General features: G+C 44.8%; 1 protein-coding gene and 1 long non-coding RNA gene across 3 annotated transcripts in view; one reads left to right on the forward strand and one right to left on the reverse strand.

Annotated features, from left to right (window-relative positions):
• The window catches only part of LOC141087620 (uncharacterized), a 38,843-nt gene extending 25,282 nt beyond the window's left edge, over nt 1-13,561 (reverse strand). The window contains exon 1 of the long non-coding RNA XR_012231702.1: nt 13,537-13,561. This is a non-coding gene — a long non-coding RNA (uncharacterized lncRNA). The remainder of the gene's footprint in view (nt 1-13,536) is intronic.
• TMEM117 (transmembrane protein 117) overlaps nt 1-21,473 on the forward strand; it is a 456,251-nt gene that overhangs the window by 417,677 nt on the left and 17,101 nt on the right. The gene's annotated exons all lie outside the window — the stretch shown is intronic.

A 21,473-nucleotide genomic window follows, 5' to 3' on the forward strand; every position in this document is an offset into this window, starting at 1 on the left:
AACACATTTTAGAAATCAAGTACTATAAGTATAGTTAAACACATCTGGACTCCAATGAAGGCGTAGAACCATCTCAAGGAGGATTACAAGGAAATGTGACTTAAATATAAACCATTTTTTTAGGGACCTCCTCACATTTGAAGTCACTTTGAGGGGTCTATATGGCAGAAAATACCCAGAAGTGACACCAGGGCCCGGAAGGGAAGGAGCATCATTTGACTTTTTGAATGGAAAATTAGCTCCAATCGTTTGCAGACACCATGTCGCGTTTGGAGAGCCCCTGTGTGCCTAAACAGGGAAAACATCCACAAGTGACCCCATTTTGGAAACTAGACCCCTTAAGGAATTATCTAGATGTGTGGTGAGCACTTTGAACCCCCTAGTGCTTCACAGAAGTTTATAACGCAGACCAGTGAAAATAAAAAAATCATTTTTTTTCTTCAAAAATGATTTATTAGCCCGCTATTTTTTATTTTCACAAGGGTAACAGGAGAAATTGGACCCCAAAAGTTGGTCACAGAGAGCATCATGAAGACCAAGGAACACAACAGGCAGGTCCGTGATACTGTTGTGGAGAAGTTTAAAGCTGGATTTGGATACAAAATGATTTCCAAAAACATCCCAAGGAGCAATGTGCAAGTGATCGTATTGAACTGGAAGAAGTATCATACCACTGCAAATCTACCAAGACCCGGCCGTCCCTCTAAACGTTCATCTCAAACAAGGAGAAGACTGATGAGAGATGCATCCAAGAGGCCTATGAACACTCTGGATGAACTGCAGAGATCTACAGCTGAGGTGGGACAGACTGTCCATAGGACAACAATCAGTTGTACACTGCACAAATCTGGCCTTTATGGAAGAGTGGCAAGAAGAAAGCCATTTCTCAAAGATATCCATAAAAAGTGTCGTTTAAAGTTTGCAACAAGCCACCTGGGAGACACACCAAACGTGGAAGAAGGTGCTCAGGTTAGATGAAACCAAAATCTAACTTTTTGGCAACAATTCCCAACGATATGTTTGGCGTAAAGGCAACACAGCTCATCACCCTGAACACACCATCCCCACTGTCAAACATGGTGGTGACAGCATCATGGTTTGGGCCTGCTTTTCTTCAGCAGGGACAGAGAGATGGTTAAAATTGATGGGAAGATGGATGGAGCCAAATACAGGACCATTCTTGAAGAAAATCTTTGGAGTCTGCAAAAGACCTGAGACTGGGACAGAGATTTGTCTTCCAACCAGACAATGATCCCAAACATAAAGAAAAATATACAATGGAATGGTTCACAAATAAACGTATCCAGGTGTTAGAATGGCCAAGTCAAAGTCCAGAAATTAATCCAAACGAGAATCTGTGGAAAGAGCTGAAAACTGCTGTACACAAACGATCTCCATCAAACCTCACTGAGCTCTAGCTGTTTGCCAAGGAAGAATGGGCAAGAATTTCAGTCTCTTGATGTACAAAACTGGTAGAGACATACCCCAAGCGACTTGAAGCTGTAATTGCAGCAAAAGGTGGCGCAACAAAGTATTAAGTTAAAGGGGACGAATAATATTGCATGCCCCACTTTTCAGTTTTTGAATTTCCACAAAAATTTAAAATAACCAATAAATTTCGTTCAACTTCACAATTGTGTTTCGCTTGTTGATTTTTCACCAAAAATTTACATTTGGTATCTTTATGTTTGAAACATGATATGTGGGAAAAGGTTGAAAAGTTCCAGGGGGCCAAATACTTTCGCAAGGCACTGTGTATATATATATAGAACAGACCAAACGTTTGGACATACCTTCTCATTCAAAGAGTTTTCTTTATTTTCATGACTATGAAAATTGTAGATTCACTCTGAAGGCATCAAAACTATGAATTAACACATGTGGAATTATATAATTAACAAAAAAGTGTGAAACAACTGAAAATATGTCTTATATTCTAGGTTCTTCAAAGTAGCCACCTTTTGCTTTGATTACTGTTTTGCACACTCTTGGCATTCTCTTGATGAGCTTCAAGAGGTAGTCACCGGAAATGGTCTTCCAACAGTCTTGAAGGAGTTCCCAGAGATGCTTAGCACTTGTTGGCCCTTTTGCCTTCACTCTGCGGTCCAGCTCACCCCAAACCATCTCGGTTGGGTTCAGGTCTAGTGACTGTGGAGGCCAGGTCATCTGGCGTAGCACCCCATCACTCTCCTCCTTGGTCAAATAGCCCTTACACAGCCTGGAGGTCTGTTTGGGGTCATTGTCCTGTTGAAAAATAAATGATGGTCCAACTAAACGCAAACTGGATGGAATAGCATGCCGCTGCAAGATGCTGTGGTAGCCATGCTGGTTCAGTATGCCTTCAATTTTGAATAAATCCCCAACAGTGTCACCAGCAAAGCACCCCCACACCATCATACCTCCTCCTACATGCTTCACAGTGGGAACCAGGCATGTAGAGTCCATCTGTTCATCACCTTTTGTGCATCGCACAAAGACACGGTGGTTGGAACCAAAGACCTCAAATTTGGACTCATCAGACCAAAGCACAGATTTCCACTGGTCTAATGTCCATTCCTTGTGTTCTTTAGCCCAAACAAGTCTCTTCTGCTTGTGGCCTGTCCTTAGCAGTGGTTTCCTAGCAGCTATTTTACCATGAAGGCCTGCTGCACAAAGTCTCCTCTTAACAGTTGTTGTAGAGATGTGTCTGCTGCTAGAACTCTGTGTGGCATTGACCTGGTCTGTAATCTGAGCTGCTGTTAACCTGCGATTTCTGAGGCTGGTGACTAGGATGAACTTATCCTCCACAGCAGAGGTGACTCTTGATCTTCCTTTCCTGGGGCGGTCCTCATGTGAGCCAGTTTCTTTGTAGTGCTTGATGGTTTTTGCCACTACACTTGGGGACACTTTCAAAGTTTTCCCAATTTTTCGGACTGACTGACCTTCATTTCTTAAAGTAATGATGGCCACTCGTTTTTCTTTACTTAGCTGCTTTTTTCTTGCCATGATACAAATTCTAACAGTCTATTCAGTAGGACTATCAGCTGTGTATCCACAAGACTTCTGCACAACACAACTGATGGTCCCAACCCCATTTAGAAGGCAAGAAATCCCACTTCTTAAACCTGACAGGGCACACCTGTGAAGTGAAAACCATTTCCGGTGACTACCTCTTGAAGCTCATCAAGAGAACACCAAGAGTGTGCAAAGCAGTAATCAAAGCAAAAGGTGGCTACTTTGAAGAACCTAGAATATAAGATATATTTTCAGTTGTTTCACACTTTTTTGTTAATTATATAATTCCACATGTGTAAATTCATAGTTTTCATGCCTTCAGAGTGAATCTACAATTTTCATAAGTAATAGAACAAACTGACGGCACATCTAGAACTAGTCTGAATAGGTGCATACCAAAAGGCAACTTACATATTAAATAGAAAATGGTAGCACACCAAATATGAAATATGTGAAATACGAATAGCAAAATGGCTTTAGTAATACATTTCATAATAGCTTTTGTAAGGCATATCAAATATGAAATAAGTGAAATATGAATAGCAAAATGGCTTTTGTAATCTTGAAAAACATATGAGATACTTAGCCATTTTGCTATTCGTATTTCACATACCGTATTTCATATTTGGTGTGCTACCATTTTCTATTTAATATGTAAGTTGCCTTTTGGTATGCACCTATTCAGACTAGTTCTAGATGTGCCGTCAGTTTGTTCTATTACTTGTATACTAGTTTTCTGACTGAGCACTCCGCCCTTCATCAAGTGGTGATTTTAATCGCATTCAATCACATGTTTGGTTCCTATCGTCCTATATATACAGGCTTTATCATGTTACTAGCCAGAGGTCAGTTCACACCAGGCAGTCAGTATAGGGACCCATTCAATCTGAGATCACCTTGTCGTTGGTGAATGGGCTCACATCTTTTGGCCAAATTTTGTGCTAAGTATCTCATATGTTTTTCAAGATTACAAAAGCCATTTTGCTATTCATATTTCACTTATTTCATATTTGATATGCCTTACAAAAGCCATTATGAAATGTATTACTAAAGCCATTTTGCTATTCGTATTTCACATATTTCATATTTGGTTTGCTACAATTTTCATAGTCATGAAAATCAAGAAAACTCTTTGAATGAGAAGGTATGTCCAAACTTTTGGCCTGTACTATATATATATACTTGCTGAAGAGCCCGGCGCTGCCCGGGCATAGTAACTAACTGTGGTTAGTTATAGCAAATTGTAATTATCCTCCATCCCATAGTCCCGTGCCCATATACCCATCATACATATCCACGATCCCATAGGCCCGTACCCATATACCAATCATACATATCCTCCATCCCATAGTCGAGTGCCCATATACCCATCACACATCCTCCATCCCATAGTCCCATGCCAATATACCCATCATACATATTCGCCATCCCATAGTCGAGTGCCCATATACCCATCACACATCCTCCATCCCATAGTCCCATGCCCATATACTCATCATACATATCCTCCATCCCATAGTCCCGTGCCCATATACCCGTCATACATATCCTCCATCCCATAGTCCAGTGCCCATATACCCATCACACATCCTCCATCCCATAGTCCCGTGCCCATATACCCATCACACATCCTCCATCCCATAGTCCCATGCCCATATACCCGTCATACATATCTTCCATCCCATAGTCCAGTGCCCATATACCCATCACACATCCTTCATCTCATAGTCCCATGGCCATATACCCATCATACATATCCTCCATCCCATAGTCCCGTGCCCATATACCCATCATACATATCCGCCATCCCATAGTCCCGTGCCCATATACCCATTATACATATCCGCCATCCCATAGTGCCGTGCCCATATACCCGTCATACATATCCTCCATCCCATAGTCCAGTGCCCATATACCCATCACACATCCTCCATCCCATAGTCCCGTGCCCATATACCCATCACACATCCTCCATCCCATAGTCCCATGCCCATATACCCGTCATACATATCTTCCATCCCATAGTCCCGTGCCCATATACCCATCATACATATCCTCCATCCCATAGTCCAGTGCCCATATACCCATCACACATCCTCCATCCTATAGTCAACCATTATGACATCATAATGAGCGGCAGGTCTTGCAACCTATGATGACATCAGCATCGCCATGGCAACCATTATGACATCATAATGAGGGGCGGGGCTTGAAACACACACACTTTTTCCCATTATTTAGATAGGGGCAAAATTGTTTGGCAAATTGGAACGCGCAGGGTTAAAATTTCGCCTCACAACATAGCCTTGGACGCTCTCAGGGTCCAGACGTGTGACTGTGCCAAATTTTATGGCTGTAGCTGCAACGGTGCAGATGCCAATCCCGGACATACACACACACATACATACACACTTGAGCTTTATATATTAGATATATATGTATATATCTCTCTTTCTGCTTCTTTGAATGCCAATTTTAATAATCCACACTGTTAGGATTAGGCATTATACAGTGCCTCAACAAGATTAGCCCTGGCCTGGAAAACCCCTTTAATGATAATGTACATTAAAATGACATATAGGAGAGAGCTGTATAATGAAGTGAATCTCCATAAATGTTTACATCCGGCCGCTGCCAGGGGATATTCCTGCTGATCAACATGGTTTCTGGGTTCTGGATCACCACAAATCTGATATCAATGACCTATTCGAGGGTTAGAACATCAAGGTAATTTGTCCAGAGAAGCCCCTTATTACGATACCTCTTTAATGCTCCCCTATGAGTATACTGACCTCCAAAATGTCCTCCCCCACATATAGTATAATATTAAAAAAAGAAAGGATGATTCCAGCTTCTTCTTCAATAAGATATTTTTCCAAGTTTATTCAAAATATTTAAAAAATCCATGTGGATGCAAACCGGGGCCAAGAAAATAACATGGCAACACTGTATGATATTACCACAGTTATATCCCCCACACAAACACAGTATAATGTCCTCATAATCCCTCTATACACAGTAGGATGGTCCCCTTACACGCAGTATGATATCCCCACAACTACTCTATACAGCCCCTCCATACACAGTATGATGGTCTCCACAGTTCCTTAAACACAATATGATGGCCCCAGATACATAGTATGATAGCTCACAGCCAATCTATGCACAGTATATTGGCTCCCACAGCTCACTATATACAAATTGATGGCTCCACAGCCTCCAACATGGTATGATGGTCACCACAGCACTCTATACACACACACTACAATGGCTACCTCAGCCCCTCTATATGGAGTATGATGAACATTACAGTTCTCTATACACAGGATGAAGACCCCAAGGATTCTTATACACAATATGATGACCCCACATCCCTTCTATAAGGAGTATGATAGCCCTCACAGCTCCCTATACACAGTATTATAACCTCAACATTTCCCCATACACAGTATTATGCCTCCACAGCACCCTATACAGAAGATGATGGCGCTAAAGCTCCATTTATACAGTATCATGGATTCCACATATCCATGTATACAGTATAAATCATCCACAGCTCTCCTTTATACAGTGTTTTCTCCGTCAAAGCTCCCTGTACAAAGTATGATGTCCCCACAGCTTCCTATACAAAGTATGATGCCCCCCACAGCTCACTTTATACTGTATGATGTCCCCCACAGCTTCCTATATACACTATGATGGCCCCCACAGCTTCACTATTAACTTGATGGTGTCTCCACATGACCTCTATATTCAGTATGATGTTCCCTCTTTTTGTACAGTATGATTGTCCCCCATAGCTCCTTTAATACTGTATGATATCCCCCACAGCTCCATGTACACAATATAATGGTCCCATAATCCCCTAAATGCAGTATAATGTCCCCTACAGCTCTATATACAACTTGATGCCCCCACATCTCATTATACATTGTATGATGTCCCCTTTTCTCAATATATATAGTATAATTGTATTAATACCTTCCCTATATGTAATATAGGGCCTTCACACCTCCGTATATACAATATAGGCACCCACAGCTCCTCTCTATACAAAATAGGGCCCCATAGCTCCCCTAAACACATTATAAATGCCCATAGTTCCTCTATATACATTATGGGTACACTATGGCTTACCAATATACATTATGGTGCCCCCACAGCTCCTTATACACAATATGATGGTCCTGCTATATACAGTATCCTAGACCAAATAGATCCCTATATTTCTCTATATGCAATTTGAGACCTACAGAGCATGATGCCACCCACTCTTCCCTAGATATAGTATGATGTCCTTACAGATCCATATATACAGTATGATGGCCCACAGCTCCCTCTATAAAGTATAATGCCACTACATCTCCATATACACAGTGGACTGAGGCTTAGCATGACAGGCATGACCTAGTGATGTCATCGGGCCGAATCCAGTCTCAGATGCACAGGATGCCTGTCCTAGAAGTGAGTCATCATCTCTCTCCTCCACCTTTGTATTCAACATTATCTACATCTTTATGATGCAGATACCATTGAATCCAGATGTCAGGTGGATCTTCTTTATATTTAGCTCAAAAATGAAATATAGAGGAAGTCAATTACGTGTTTACATTCGACCACCACCAGCGCTTCTAAAAGCTGATGGAAGTGAGTGACTGGTGCCCAACCATGTTACTATATGGAGCATTCTAGACAGTTTTAGTAGTAAGTAAAAACATTTAAAGCAACATATCTATTGTCCTGTGGGGCATACTATAAATATTAGGATGTATTTTGTTGCAGGAACAAAATGACAAGGATCCAGAAAACAGGAGATGAGGCATTCAGAATGCAGAAGATAAATGGTTAGGAGTTGCTAAGATCACGCACAGTAGCACAGCATGGATTGCACCCCCCTATCCTGTAGGTTCTGTCTCCCTTTAACCAGTCCAGCATTGAACCCTTTAAGAAAATGCTGATGTGTTTTTAGTTTGAACTTTGACCCTTAAAGGTTTTATTGTTTTTTTTTTCTGAAATCTAACAGAAAGTTACAAAAATAAAAAATTATACATTTTTATACATTATTTTATTACATTATATAAAACCCTTTCCGCAAACACTATTAGTAATCCTTAGCCTAATAATAGCCTAAGGCTGGGGGTCACACTTGCAAGAAACTCGCACGAGTCTCGCGTCTCAATACCCGGCACTGCCGCCGGCACTCGGACCGGAGCGCTCAGCTGTATAGAAATACATGCAGCCACACACTCCGGTCCCGAGTGCCAGCGGCAGTGCCGGGTATTGAGACGCATGACTCGTTTGAGTTTCTTGAAAGTCTGACCCCTAAGCCTAACTCTTGTCCTATTACTATTTTGTTAGGCCATTCCCGCATGTGTTGCGGCTGTTATACAGCCATGAGTCATGCAGCTGTGGGGACTCGAACATAATATTTGAGCACGCCGAAGATACTCGATTAGGACGAGCATGCTGGGATAGCACCTTACTAGAGCACGCTCGCTCAACGCCAGGAACACATCAGGAAACTCAACATCAGGTGGGCGGAAAGTTTTAACTTCTTAAAGAGGACTTTTCACCCAATTTTACATGTTGAACTGGACACACAATAAAATAGCCGCTGCAGAGCAGAATAAAACGTTTTTGATTTGTTTCTAATGATGCCTCTCCGTTGCAGAGATGTTAGAAACCAAAGTATTTGGCACCTAATAACTTTATTTAAGCCCAAGTTATTGTTTTCTAATATAATTTCTTATTATTGTGTTGCACCTTTGGATTCAAAATGATCACCATACTCCTAGATGAATTCCTTGAGAAGTTTAGATTCCCAAATTCACTTATGGCTTGTTTCTGATGTTTTGGCATCTCATGAGTTCGAAAAACGCATATAAATATGCTCATAAATAAACGCAAAAGATACCGACCTAAATTTACCACTAAGATAGAGTATAATTTGTCACACTCAGAATCACTGGGGTAACAAGAATCTTTCCAAAGATTGCCGCATAAAGTGACTTGTGATAGAATTGAAAAATGGGGTTTAGTCACAAATCCCAGAATTGACTCCATCGCTAAGTGGTTAATTCCAGATTGAGCAAAATGCTAACCCAAGAACAAACCATACACAATATGCCAGTAGCCGCCTACACTGAAAGCAGGCATGGAATAAACAAAATAGCTGGAGCTATGAGCATTTGGCACCCATCACAAACTTGACATACTGTAGCATATACAAAGCCACCTCCCTGACTTATGGAAAGAATTACATTTAGAGTATATTTCATGCTTGTATTTTATTGATAACAATTGTTACATTAAGAACTTCTTTGCAAAATGAATATTTTATAGTGCAAAATTGTCTCTTTTTTCATTTCAAGTAGTTAGAGGAATTTCCGCAGTTATTAGCTTCTGAGTGGGTACACGGTTAATAAATAAAACTACTGGTGATCTCACTATTCATTAGGGCCAGGAGATTGCACACAGTTAAGTTTAATGAACCTGTCGTTTCATGGATAATTATGTGAGCCTTCCTCGGGAATAATGAGATGCTGGTGTGATCATTCTAATGTGCTCGTGTAGGAAGGACACCTTGCCTTGGTATTATAGGAAAAGCTTCCTGTGCTGTGCATAACATGTGAACACTGTCCACTGCAGTGGTATATGGAAGGGAGATGTATTGTTAGGAGAGCTAAACAGCATGTCTCACCACTATGGTGTACCATCAGTCCAATGACGTAGCATGGGGACAGTTGCCCTGAGTTCCAAGCTCTATGGGGGTCTGGTCTCCCGCACAGTCAGAATCCAGAATAGCAGTACTAGCTCCTTGGGAATCTTCACTGAATGGTTGGTAAATGCTGCCTCTGCTAGCAGTGCCTGGCACTCAGCAATCACTAGCTACTTCCATTCTAAATACTGGCACAAAATGGAATCCAAGCAGACCCCATAATATTCAATGGGACCCTTCTGCTCCTGTTTGCATTCCTAATGCAAATTAATACCTTTTGGCATTAATTTCTAAACTGAACAGACCACTAGAATGTAGGGAATTGTGAACTTAGCCTTAGGTCTCCCTCTCCCTCACACCACCATATTTATTGGATGAGTGTGAGACAATTTTTTATCAGATAGCACTTGGACCAATGTTATTTAATGGGTCAGTGCTGATTACTGACCAAATCTATCTGTGAAAGTACAGTCCGGCCCCTGTGCACCAAAATCTAATTACCAGGAAACTTGAAATACTGATTATAGAAGAACCACAAAGCGGATTTCTTCACCAAATGTACCAATGTAATCATTATTACAGCCCCATTACAGCCATGTCTTTACTTTACGTTACAAAATTGAGTTGACAGGATCTCTTTAGACTACTGTACATTCCCACAATTAGCTTTTTATGAATTTTTGATGTTACAGATTTTCTGCACCATTTGTGTAACTCTTGTGTAAATTAGATTACTTGCGTTTTTTTCATTGCATTTTTTGTACATGACTTTTTATCGCATTTTCACTCTGCTTTTTGTGTCTCTTTTTGGTGTGTCATGTTTTAAACAAAGCTGCTTTATTTTTTATACTTCCTGGTATTTGTTTTTAAAAAACTTTATTAATATAGTCATGTGCGGATTGCGTGCATTTTTTATGCGTTTCTACTGAAGAAATTCACTAAAAACGCATACCGCATTTGTTTTTAACCTGCGACTTTTCCACCACTAATGCAAATCTATGGGAAAAATCTGCACAATAAAACTCAGCATAGTCGCAGGAGAAATTGTCACATTTGAAACACGCACAGCAGGTCAGTTTACGCTGAATAAAAGAAGTATAGTGGGCATGAGATTTCAAGAAATCCCATCCACTTTGATGAAACTTTAAGACGCTGTGTTATTGATGCAGCGAAAATACTCAGCGTCAAAAACTCAATATGGGCACGAGATCTAAGGCCTCATTCACATGTCCGTGTTGTATGTTAGTGTATCCTTTTTTTCACATATACAACATGTACCCATTATAACCTATGCTGCTATTCACATGTCCGTGTTTTTCATGGACTGTGTGTCGGAGATATGTCTGTTTTTTCCAGCAGCATGGATGAAAAGGGCCAAAACAAGTCTATGGGTCTGTGAAAAAACATAGAGCACACGGATGGTATGAATGTACAGTCCTTGTGCTGTCCGTGTTTAAAAGGGGCATTACACATAGCAATATCGCTAGCAATATCGCTAAAGCGTCACCGATTTTATGACGCAGCAGCGATATTGCTAGCGATATCGCTACATGTGATACCTCCGACCGGCTCCCTGCTGGTTATCGCTGATCGCACAAGATCGTGCAGGTCCATTTCTCGTCTGCTGCTTCCTGCTGGGCTTTCTGCTGGCGCCGACGAGCGACGCATGGACGCGGGCGGAGGACGTCATCATTGCTGCGTGACAGGTAAGTAACGACCGCTGTATCGCTGCTGCATCGCTGGTGAGATCTGCCTGTTTGGCAGCTCACTAGCGACCATTTAGCGATGCACCAGCGATCCTGACCGGGTTGTGTCGTTGTCGGGATCGCTGGGGCATCGCTAAATGTAAAGGGGCCTTAACATTGCAATGAATAGAAGAAGTTTTGTCATTTATTTATTTCTTTATCTAGCTGTGAAAAACACTGATAACACTAATGGTAAAGACGAACACACTGATGATAAAGACGAACACACTGATGGTAAAAACTGACACACTGACGGTAAAAATGGACATGCTGACACACTGATGGTAAAAATGGACACGCTGACACACTGATGAAAAAGACTGACACACTGACGGTAAAGACGGACACACTGACACACTGATGATAAAGACCGGATACACTGACACACTGATGATAAAGACGAACACACTGACACACTGATGGTAAAGATGGACACACTGACACACTGATGAAAAAGACGAACACACTGACACATTGATGGTAAAAATGGACACGCTGACACACTGATGATAAAGACGAACACACTGACACACTGATGGTAAAGATGAACACACTGACACATTGATGGTAAAAATGGACACGCTGACACACTGATGATAAAGACGAACACACTGACACACTGATGGTAAAGATGGACACACTGACACACTGATGATAAAGAGGGACACACTGACACACTGATAGTAAAAATGGAAAGGCTGACACACTGATGAAAAAGACGGACACACTGACACACTGATGGTAAAGACGGACACACTGACACACTGATGGTAAAAATGGACACACTGATGATAAAGACTGACACACTGATGGTAAAGATGGACACACTGACACACTGATGATAAAGACGGACACACTGACACACTGATGGTAAAAATGGACACGCTGACACACTGATATTAAAAATGGACACACAGATGGTAAAAATGGACATGCTGACACACTGATGGTAAAGACCAGTGGCGTAACTACAAAGTTATAGGCCCTGGTGCGAACTTTCAAATGGGGCCCCCCATGCCAAAATACACGCACATATCCGCTCCGTACACCTCGTGCACGCACAGCTTCACTCACCTCGAACACACGCCCTACGCTCCGTACACTTCGTACACACAGGGCTCCACTCCTTACACCTCGTACACACACGGCTCCGCTCCGTACACATCGGGCACACATGGCTCTGCTCCGTAAACCTCGTACACACATGGCTCCACTCTGTATACTTCGTACACATACGTCTCTGCTCCGTGCACCTTGTACCCACACGGCTCTGCTCTGTCCACCTCGTACACACGCAGCTCCGCTCCGTACACTTCATACACACGTGGCTCCGCTCCGTACACCTTGTACACACACGGCTCTGCTCCGTACAACTTGTACACACATGGCTCCACTCTGCACACCTCGTACACACATGGCTCCGCTCACCTCGTACACACACGGCTCCGCTCACCTCGTACACATGTGGTTCCACTCTGTACACCTCGTACACATATGGCTCCTCACACGTCGTACACACGCGGCTCCACTCAGTACACCCCGTACACACAAGGCTCTGCTTACCTCGTATACACACGGCTCCGCTCAGTACACCCCATAGACACCCGGCTCAGCTCCATACACCTTGTACACACATGGCTATGCTCCGCACACCTCGTACACTCATGGCTCCGCTCACCTCGTACACACACTGCTCCGCTCACCTTGTACACACGCGGCTCCGCTCCGTACACTTTGTACACACATGTCTCCGCTCTGTACACCTTGTACACACACAGCTCTGTTCCGTACACCTTGAACACATGCGGCTCCGCTCCGCACACCTCGTACACACACGGCTCTGCTCACCTCATACACACACAGCTCCGCTCACCTCGTACATACACTGCTCCACTCACCTCGTACACACACGGCTCCGCTCACCTCATACACACGCGGCTCCGCTCCATACACCTCGTACACATGTGGCTCCGCTCCGCACACCTCGTACACACATGGCTCCGCTCCATACACCTCATACACACATGGCTCTACTACATCCACCCTGTAAACCCCTCCTGATCCCACACATAAACTTACCTTCATCCAGCACCATGACAACCAGCACGGCAGAGTCCTGCACACACACGGAGGCCCCTGATCATGTGACCCCTGACTCCTCCCCTCCTGTGACCTCATCACGGTTCTGTGTGCAGCCATCGCGTCAGGCCAATTGAAGCCTGGCAGCCACTCAAAGCAAGGAGCTGCACAGCCAGTGAGCGGCTTCATCTCCCCATTCGGACCCCTAAACACTCTGGGCCCCATCGCAGCTGTGACCGCGGTAGTCCCGCCCCTGGTAAAGACGAACACACTGACACACTGATGATAAAAACGGACACACTGACACACTGATGATAAGGACGGACACACTGATGATAAAAATGGACACGCTGATACACTGATGGTAAAGATGAACACACTGATGGTAAAGACAGACACACTGACACACTGATGGTAAAGACAGACACACTGACACACTAATGGTAAAGACAGACACACTGACACACTAATGGTAAAGAGTGACACACTGGCACACTGATGGTAAAGATGAGCACACTGACACACTGATTGTAAAGTCAGACACACTGACGGTAAAAATGGACACGCTGACACACTGATGGTAAAAATGGACACGGTGACACACTGATGGTAAAAAGGGACATGCTGACTCTGATGACACACTAATGGAAAACACTGATGACACACTGATCGCGTGGGCTTCATCGGGGGGCGTGAATAAGGCCTTAAATGTATTTACTTGACATAAGCCACAATGCTTCCATATACGATACAATTTAATTGCAATATCATACTTTTATGCTGTTTTAATTTTAGGTGAACTCTTTGTATTCCTCCTATTTTAATATGTATTTTGCTTGTTGGAGGGAGTCTACCAAGCTCTGCAAATAACTGTTGTGATGATTTATTTTGCTTACTGATACATGTGTGCATCTTCTTGAGTATCTGCATTTCTGAATTAAGATAATAGCCCTATTGAATCCTGTGTGCTTCTTTTTTAATAATGTTTAATAATTCTTAGTGTATGAGAACAACATGCCTGCGAGGTTTACATTTATAACACAGGAAACTTTGTGAAATCTCCGAACATGAAACACGCTGGCAGCAGTGTAAGGCTGCGGCCACACTATCAGTATTTGTTCAGTATTTTTTCTCAGCATTTGTAAGCCAAAACCAGGTGAGGAACAATCAGAGGACATGGTATAATAGAAACAAGTGCACCAATTCTGCATGTTTGACTCACTCTGGGTTTTGGCTTACAAATACTGATGTGAAATACTGACTAAATACTGATAGTGTGGCCGTAGCCAAAGAAAATAAAGCTTGACTGAAAGATTTAATTATGCAGTTCCTTATCAGATTTGGAACAGTGTAAGTAATGCATGTAAATAGTCAACATGCCAGCTTAGGTTATATCTCATTACATAGTGTTTTTTCCTTGTGCAACCTGAGTTTTTTTAATGAATTTAACTGAGAAAATAGATTGTATCTTGAGAAATATAAATTTTGGTGAAAAACGAACAATTCAAATAGGACTGTGACTAAAGTTGACCTAATTTACTGTAAGGAGTAGCAAGAGTGGACCCTCTGGGTCGCAGTACCGGGATCCCTGGGGCGAGCTGGCCAGGTAGTGCCGATCCCTATACAGGGACCGTTAGGAGCAGGCCTGAAGGAGTCGAATACCGCGACAGCTGATACCAAGAGGGGCGGCTCAGGAGCGACCAGAGTCAGGAGCGACCAGACGGGGCCAGAGTACCATTTAGGAAGGCACACGATAATCAGGCGCCTCCATGAGGGAGGGAGCCGCCTGATATACCCTGTGCTGGAGCTTGATTGGTGATCGCTCCACAGGGATGGTGCAGAAGGGGTTAAGTGAAGGGAAGAGTGCGTGCCGTGGCCTAAGGCGCATGCCTGGAACAGGAGCAGAGGAGGAACCCTCGTGCTGGGCTGCAGGATGGGAGACCGGGGGTGCCGCGCGGCGGCCTGAGCGGTGAGCCGAGGGGGGACCCAGGGAGCGGGAGCAGGGAGAGCAGGACCCGGCATGACAGGTGACGCCGGCCCCGACCTGACAGGCGGCGCCGGTACTGACCTGACTGGCGGCGCCAGCGTGACATTACCCCCCCTTTACGTCTCCTCCTTCTGTGATTGGCCAAGAATCTGTCCATGATGCGTGGTCTCTCGCGGTTCCCAAGACCTCTCCTCAGGACCGAACCCTATCCAATTGATGAGAAAAAAGGTCTTTCCCCTAACCTTTTTCATGGCCAAAATATCTCTAACTTCAAAGACGTCATCGGCCCCTACTGGCTGAGGAGCAACAGGAGGCGCAGGGCAGAACTGATTGAGGATGACCGGTTTCAGGAGCGAGACATGGAAGGCGTTATGGACCCGGAGTGAAGCAGGCAGCCTCAATTTATAGGCCGTATTGTTGATGCATCCAAGAATCTCGAAGGGGCCGATGTACCGGGGACCCAGCTTATAAGAAGGGATTTTCAAGCGGATGTGCTTGGTCGACAGCCAGACTTTGTCTCCTGGATGGTATGGTGGGAGATCCCTCCGCCTCTTGTCGGCATGTCTTTTCATCCGGACCGTGGCATGTATGAGAGCCTCCTTGGTTTTCCTCCAGACTTGGGAAAACTCTTGGGAGAGGGCATCGGTGGCGGGTACGCCAGAGGATGAAGATACTGGAAGAGGTACACCTGGGTTCTGACCGGAGACCACAAAAAACGGAGACTTGGTGGTGGATTCATTGGAATGATTGTTATGGGCAAACTCTGCCCACGGAAGATCGACCCAATTGTCTTGATGGGCGTTAGAGAATTTCCGCAGGTAGGAGGTCAAGACTTGGTTGACCCGTTCGACTTGCCCGTTGGTCTGTGGGTGATAAGCAGAAGAGAAATCCAGAGATATGCCCAAGAGTTTACAGAGTGCTCTCCAGAAGTGGGAGGTAAACTGTACCCCGCGGTCAGACACAATCCGCTGAGGAAGCCCATGTAATCTGAAAATCTGATGAATGAAGATTTTAGCCAATTCAGGGGCCGTGGGCAAGCCAGGTAACGGAACAAAATGGGCCATTTTGGAAAACCGATCAACTACTACCAGAATAGTCGTGCATCCGGAAGAGCGGGGTAAGTCGGTAACAAAATCCATAGCGATGTGTTGCCAAGGAGCTTCGGGAACAGGCAACTGCTGAAGGAGACCGGAGGACAAGCTTCTAGGTACCTTGTTCCTGGCGCAAATTGAGCAGGAGGCCACGAAGTCTAACACATCTTGGCGGAGAGAAGGCCACCAGTAATAACGGGAAACCAGTACAAGGGTCTTCTTGATGCCAACATGTCCAGCGATCTTGGAGGAGTGACCCCAGCGTAGTACTTCTACCCTTTTGCCTTGCGGGACGGGGGTCTTGCCAGGCGGCACGGAATGAAGACTCACAGGAGCTACCGTGATAAACCGGGCAGGATCGATAACATGCGACGGAGCCTCCTCCACTTCTGGTGACTGCAGGGACTGGGAGAGTGCATCTGCTTTGGTATTTTTGTCACCGGGTCGGAAGTGGAACTCAAAGTCAAAGCGAGAGAAAAACAATGACCACCTGGCTTGTCTGGAGTTGAGTCTTTGAGCCGACTGGAGGTAGGCCAGGTTTTTGTGGTCAGTGAATATTGTGAAGGGATGGACTGCCCCTTCCAGGAGATAACGCCACTCCTCCAGCACCATCTTTATGGCCAGCAACTCTCGATCCCCAATCGTGTAGTTACACTCTGCGGGTGAAAATGACTTTGAGAAGAACCCACTCAGAGCCAAGCGCCCAGTAGACGTCTTTTGGGAAAGAATTGCCCCAGCCCCTGTAGAAGATGCGTCTACCTCCAAGACGAAGGGCTTGCCGACCACTGGCCGATGCAAAACCGGAGCGGTGGCAAAGGCCCGCTTCAGGGCGAGAAATGCTTCTTCAGCTTCCGAGGGCCAGATGGTCGTTTTGCTCCCTTCCAGGTAAGGGCAACAATATGCCTGGTTAAAGCGGAGAAGTGCGGGACGAATGGCCTATAGTAATTTGCGAAGCCCAAGAATCATTGAATGGCTTTCACTCCGACAGGTCGCGGCCATTTGAGCACCGCGGACAATTTCTCTGGGCCCATTCGCAACCCCGAGTCCATGATAATATACCCCAAGAAGGGTAGGGATGTCTGTTCAAACAGGCATTTCTCTATCTTGGCATAAAGTTGATTCTCCCGCAGGCATTGCAAGACCAGAACTCTGCTCCTGTGAGAGGACAGGTCTGGTGAAAAGATTAGGATGTCATCTAAATACACCACGAGGCACGAGTACAGAAGATCCCGGAAGACGTTGTTAACAAATTCTTGGAAGACCGCTGGGGCGTTACAAAGTCCAAAGGGCATGACCAAATATTCGTAATGGCCATCCCGCGTGTTGAAGGCGGTCTTCCACTCATCTCCGGCACGTATTCGGACCAAATTGTAGGCCCCCCGTAGATCCAGTTTAGTAAAGATCCCGGCCCCACGCAGGCGGTCAAACAGTTCGGGGATAAGTGGTAGAGGATACCTATTCTTGACCGTGATGTTATTTTAGCCTCGGTAGGCCCGATGCGGAGGAAGGGTCTCAGCTTCTTTCTTGTCGAAGACATCCGCAAACGAATAGTAGGCCACGGGAAGCCCAGTGTGAGTCGTTCTTCTTTGAGAGAGTGGACCCTCTGGGCCGTGGCACCCACCCACCTAGGGCGAGCTGACCTAATGAGAACCACCCCCTATACAGGGAGTGTCAGGGGCAAGACCAAGGGGGTGAGCCACTACGGCAGCTGGACCAGACGGCCGGCTCAGGGAAACAAGACAAGGCAAGACGAGTCGTTAATTCAAAGAAACTTAATTAAGGAAGACTTCAGGTACCACAGGTGCAAAACGTGGACACACAGAACATAAGGCAAGGTGCGTGCAAGAGCACGCCGAGGTCAAAGACTTGAGGAACTCTTCAGGGTGCAACAGGAGCAAACGTGAACACACAGAGTTCGTGGAACAGGGTGTGTGCAATGGCACGCCGAGGTCCAAGCATGGAACGTGCAGATGGTACGCGGACATCGGACTCCGGACAACAGTCCATGATCAACCAAGGCATCAGGGTCTGTAGCTCAGAGGATGATCGGCAGGATCCGGACATCCAGAAGTCAGCCAGGGTTCCATGCAAGGAAACAAGATAGAGTTAGCGACATGGTGCGTGTCAACGGACACGCCAGGATCTGGTTCACAGAACAGAGACCTGCGCATGCCAAGGGGCATTCCAGGGATGGGTCAGGTTCACAGGACGGTGGCCTGCGCATGCCAAAGGGCATGCCAGGGACGGGTCAGGTTCACAGGACGGTGGCCTGCGCATGCCAAGGGGCAAGCCAGGGAGAGGCACAGAGTACGGTGGCATCGGAAGCCAAATGCTGGCATCGAACGACAGGGTCCAGGTATCTGGCTCCGGACATCAGTCCGCAGTCATCTAGGTCCGGACCTCTGGCAGCGGTCGGCAGGTTATGGAATCCGGCAGGCAAACTATGGAACAGAGAAGAGCAAAAGAGACAAAAGCTTTGTGCAAGAGTAGCACGAAAAGGCACAGTGCGAGAACCAACGTGAGTGAAGGAAGCACAGAGACCACGGCTGGGAGCACCGGCAGGTGGTACCAACGATGGCAGTTGCAAGCGGGCACGACTAGAGGCGGCACCGCTGCGGGGCCACGCAGCCAGACCACTATAGCACTGGACGGGGCACGGCTGGGGCACACAGGCGAGCACGGCTAGAGGCGGCCCGGCTGAGGCACACCAGGCAGGCACAGGTGACCAGGCATGTGCACGGAGGCACGGAGCCACAAGGCAGGGGTAGGCAAAGGGTACAGGACAGAGCCAGGTACAGGACAGAATCTGCAAAATCCGGAGGTAAAATGAACTGAGTTTTACCTGCGGATTTACTACGGATTTCCTGCAGATTTTCTGCAGATTTTGTGCGGATTTTGCCTGCGTTTTTACACCTTCAGATTCCTATAATGGAATAGGTGTAAAAACGCTGCGGAAGCCACAGAAAGAATTGACATGCTGCGGAGAATAAACCGCTGCATTTCTGCGCGGAATTTTCCACAGCATGTGCACAGCGGTTTTTGTTTTCCATAGGTTTACATGGTACTGTACACCGCATGGAAAACTGCTGTGGATCCGCAGGGACAAATCCGCTGCGGATCCGCAGCCAAGTCTGCAACATGTGCACATACCCTTAATGTGGTTTTGAGCACGTTGATGAGTGGAGTTTTTAGAATGGTGTCACTTTCGGATATTTTTTGTCATATTGACCCCCAAACTCACTTCAAATGTGAGGTGATCCCTAAAAAAATGGTTTTGTAAATTTTGTTGGAAAAATCTGAAATCGCTGGTCACCTTTTAACCCTTTTAACATCCTAACAAAAAAAATTGTTTACAAAATTGTGCTGATGTAAGGTAGACATGTGGAGATGTTATTTATTATCTATTTTGTGCGATATGACTCTCTGATTTAATCCCTTCACCCCCAAGGGTGGTTTGCACGTTCATGACCGGGCCAATTTTTACAATTCTGACCATTGTCCCTTTATGAGGTCATAACTCTGGAACGCTTCCATGGATCCCGGTGATTCTGACATTGTTTTCTCATGACATATTGTACTTCATGATAGTGGTAAAATTTCATTCAAATAACTTGTGTTTATTTGTGAGAAAAACGTAAATTTGGCGAAAATTTTGAACATTTTGCAATTTTCCAAATTTGAATTTTATGCCCTTAAATCACAGAGATACAGCACACAAAAAACTTGATAACTAACATTTCCCACATGTTTACTTTACATCAGCACAATTTTGGAACCAAAATTTTTTTTTGTTAGGAAGTTATAAGGGTTAAAAATTGACCAGCGATTTCTCATTTTTGCAACACCATTATATCTTTACGGACCACATCACATTTGAAGCCACTTTGAGGGGTCTATATGATAGAAAATACCCAAAAGTGACACCATTCTAAAAACTGCACCCCTTAAGGTGCTCAAAACCACATTCAAGAAGTTTATTAACCCTTTAGGTGCGTCACAGGAATTTTTTTGAATATTTAAAAAAAATGAAGATCTAACTTTTTTTCACAAAAAAAATACTTCAGGTTCAATTTTTTTATTTTACCAAGGGTAACAGGAGAAATTGGACTGCAAGAATTATTGTGCAATTTGTCCTGAGTACGCTGATACCTGATATGTGGGGGGGAGCGACTGTTTCGGCGCATGGCAGAGCTTAGAATGGAAGGAGCGCCGTTTGACTTTTTCAATGCAAAATTGGCTGGAATGCAGATCAGACGCCATGTCACGTTTGGAGAGTCCCTGATGTACCTAAACAGTGGAAATCCCCCACAAGTGACACCATTTTGGAAACTAGACCCCCCCAAGGAACTTATCTAGATATGTGGTGAGAACTTTGAACCTACAAGGGCTTCACAGAAGTTTATAAGTTTATAACGTACAGCGGTACAATTAAAAAATCATATTTTTTCCACAAAAATGATCTTTTCACCCCAATTTTTATTTTCCCAAGGGTAACAGGACCCTAAAAGTTATTGTGCAATTTGTCCTGAGTACGCTGATACCCCACATGTGGGGGTAAACCACTATTTGGGCGCATGGCAGAGCTCGGAAGGGAAACAGCGCCATTTGACGTTTTTGGCTGGAATTGAGATCGGACACCATGTCGCGATTGGAAAACCCCTGATGTACCAAAACAGTGGAAACCCCCACAAATGACACCATTTTGGAAACTAGACCCCCTAAGGAACTTATCTAGATGTGTGGTGAGAACTTTGAACCCCCAAGGGCTTCACAGAAGTTTATAACGCCCGGGCGTGAAAATAAAAAATTCGTATTTTTTCCACAAACATGATCTTTTAGTCACCATTTTTTTATTTTCC

Source organism: Dendrobates tinctorius, unplaced genomic scaffold, assembly GCF_039654945.1.
Source record: "Dendrobates tinctorius isolate UK_male_01 unplaced genomic scaffold, ASM3965494v1 ptg000035l, whole genome shotgun sequence".
In the NCBI taxonomy this organism is placed as follows: domain Eukaryota; kingdom Metazoa; phylum Chordata; class Amphibia; order Anura; family Dendrobatidae; genus Dendrobates; species Dendrobates tinctorius.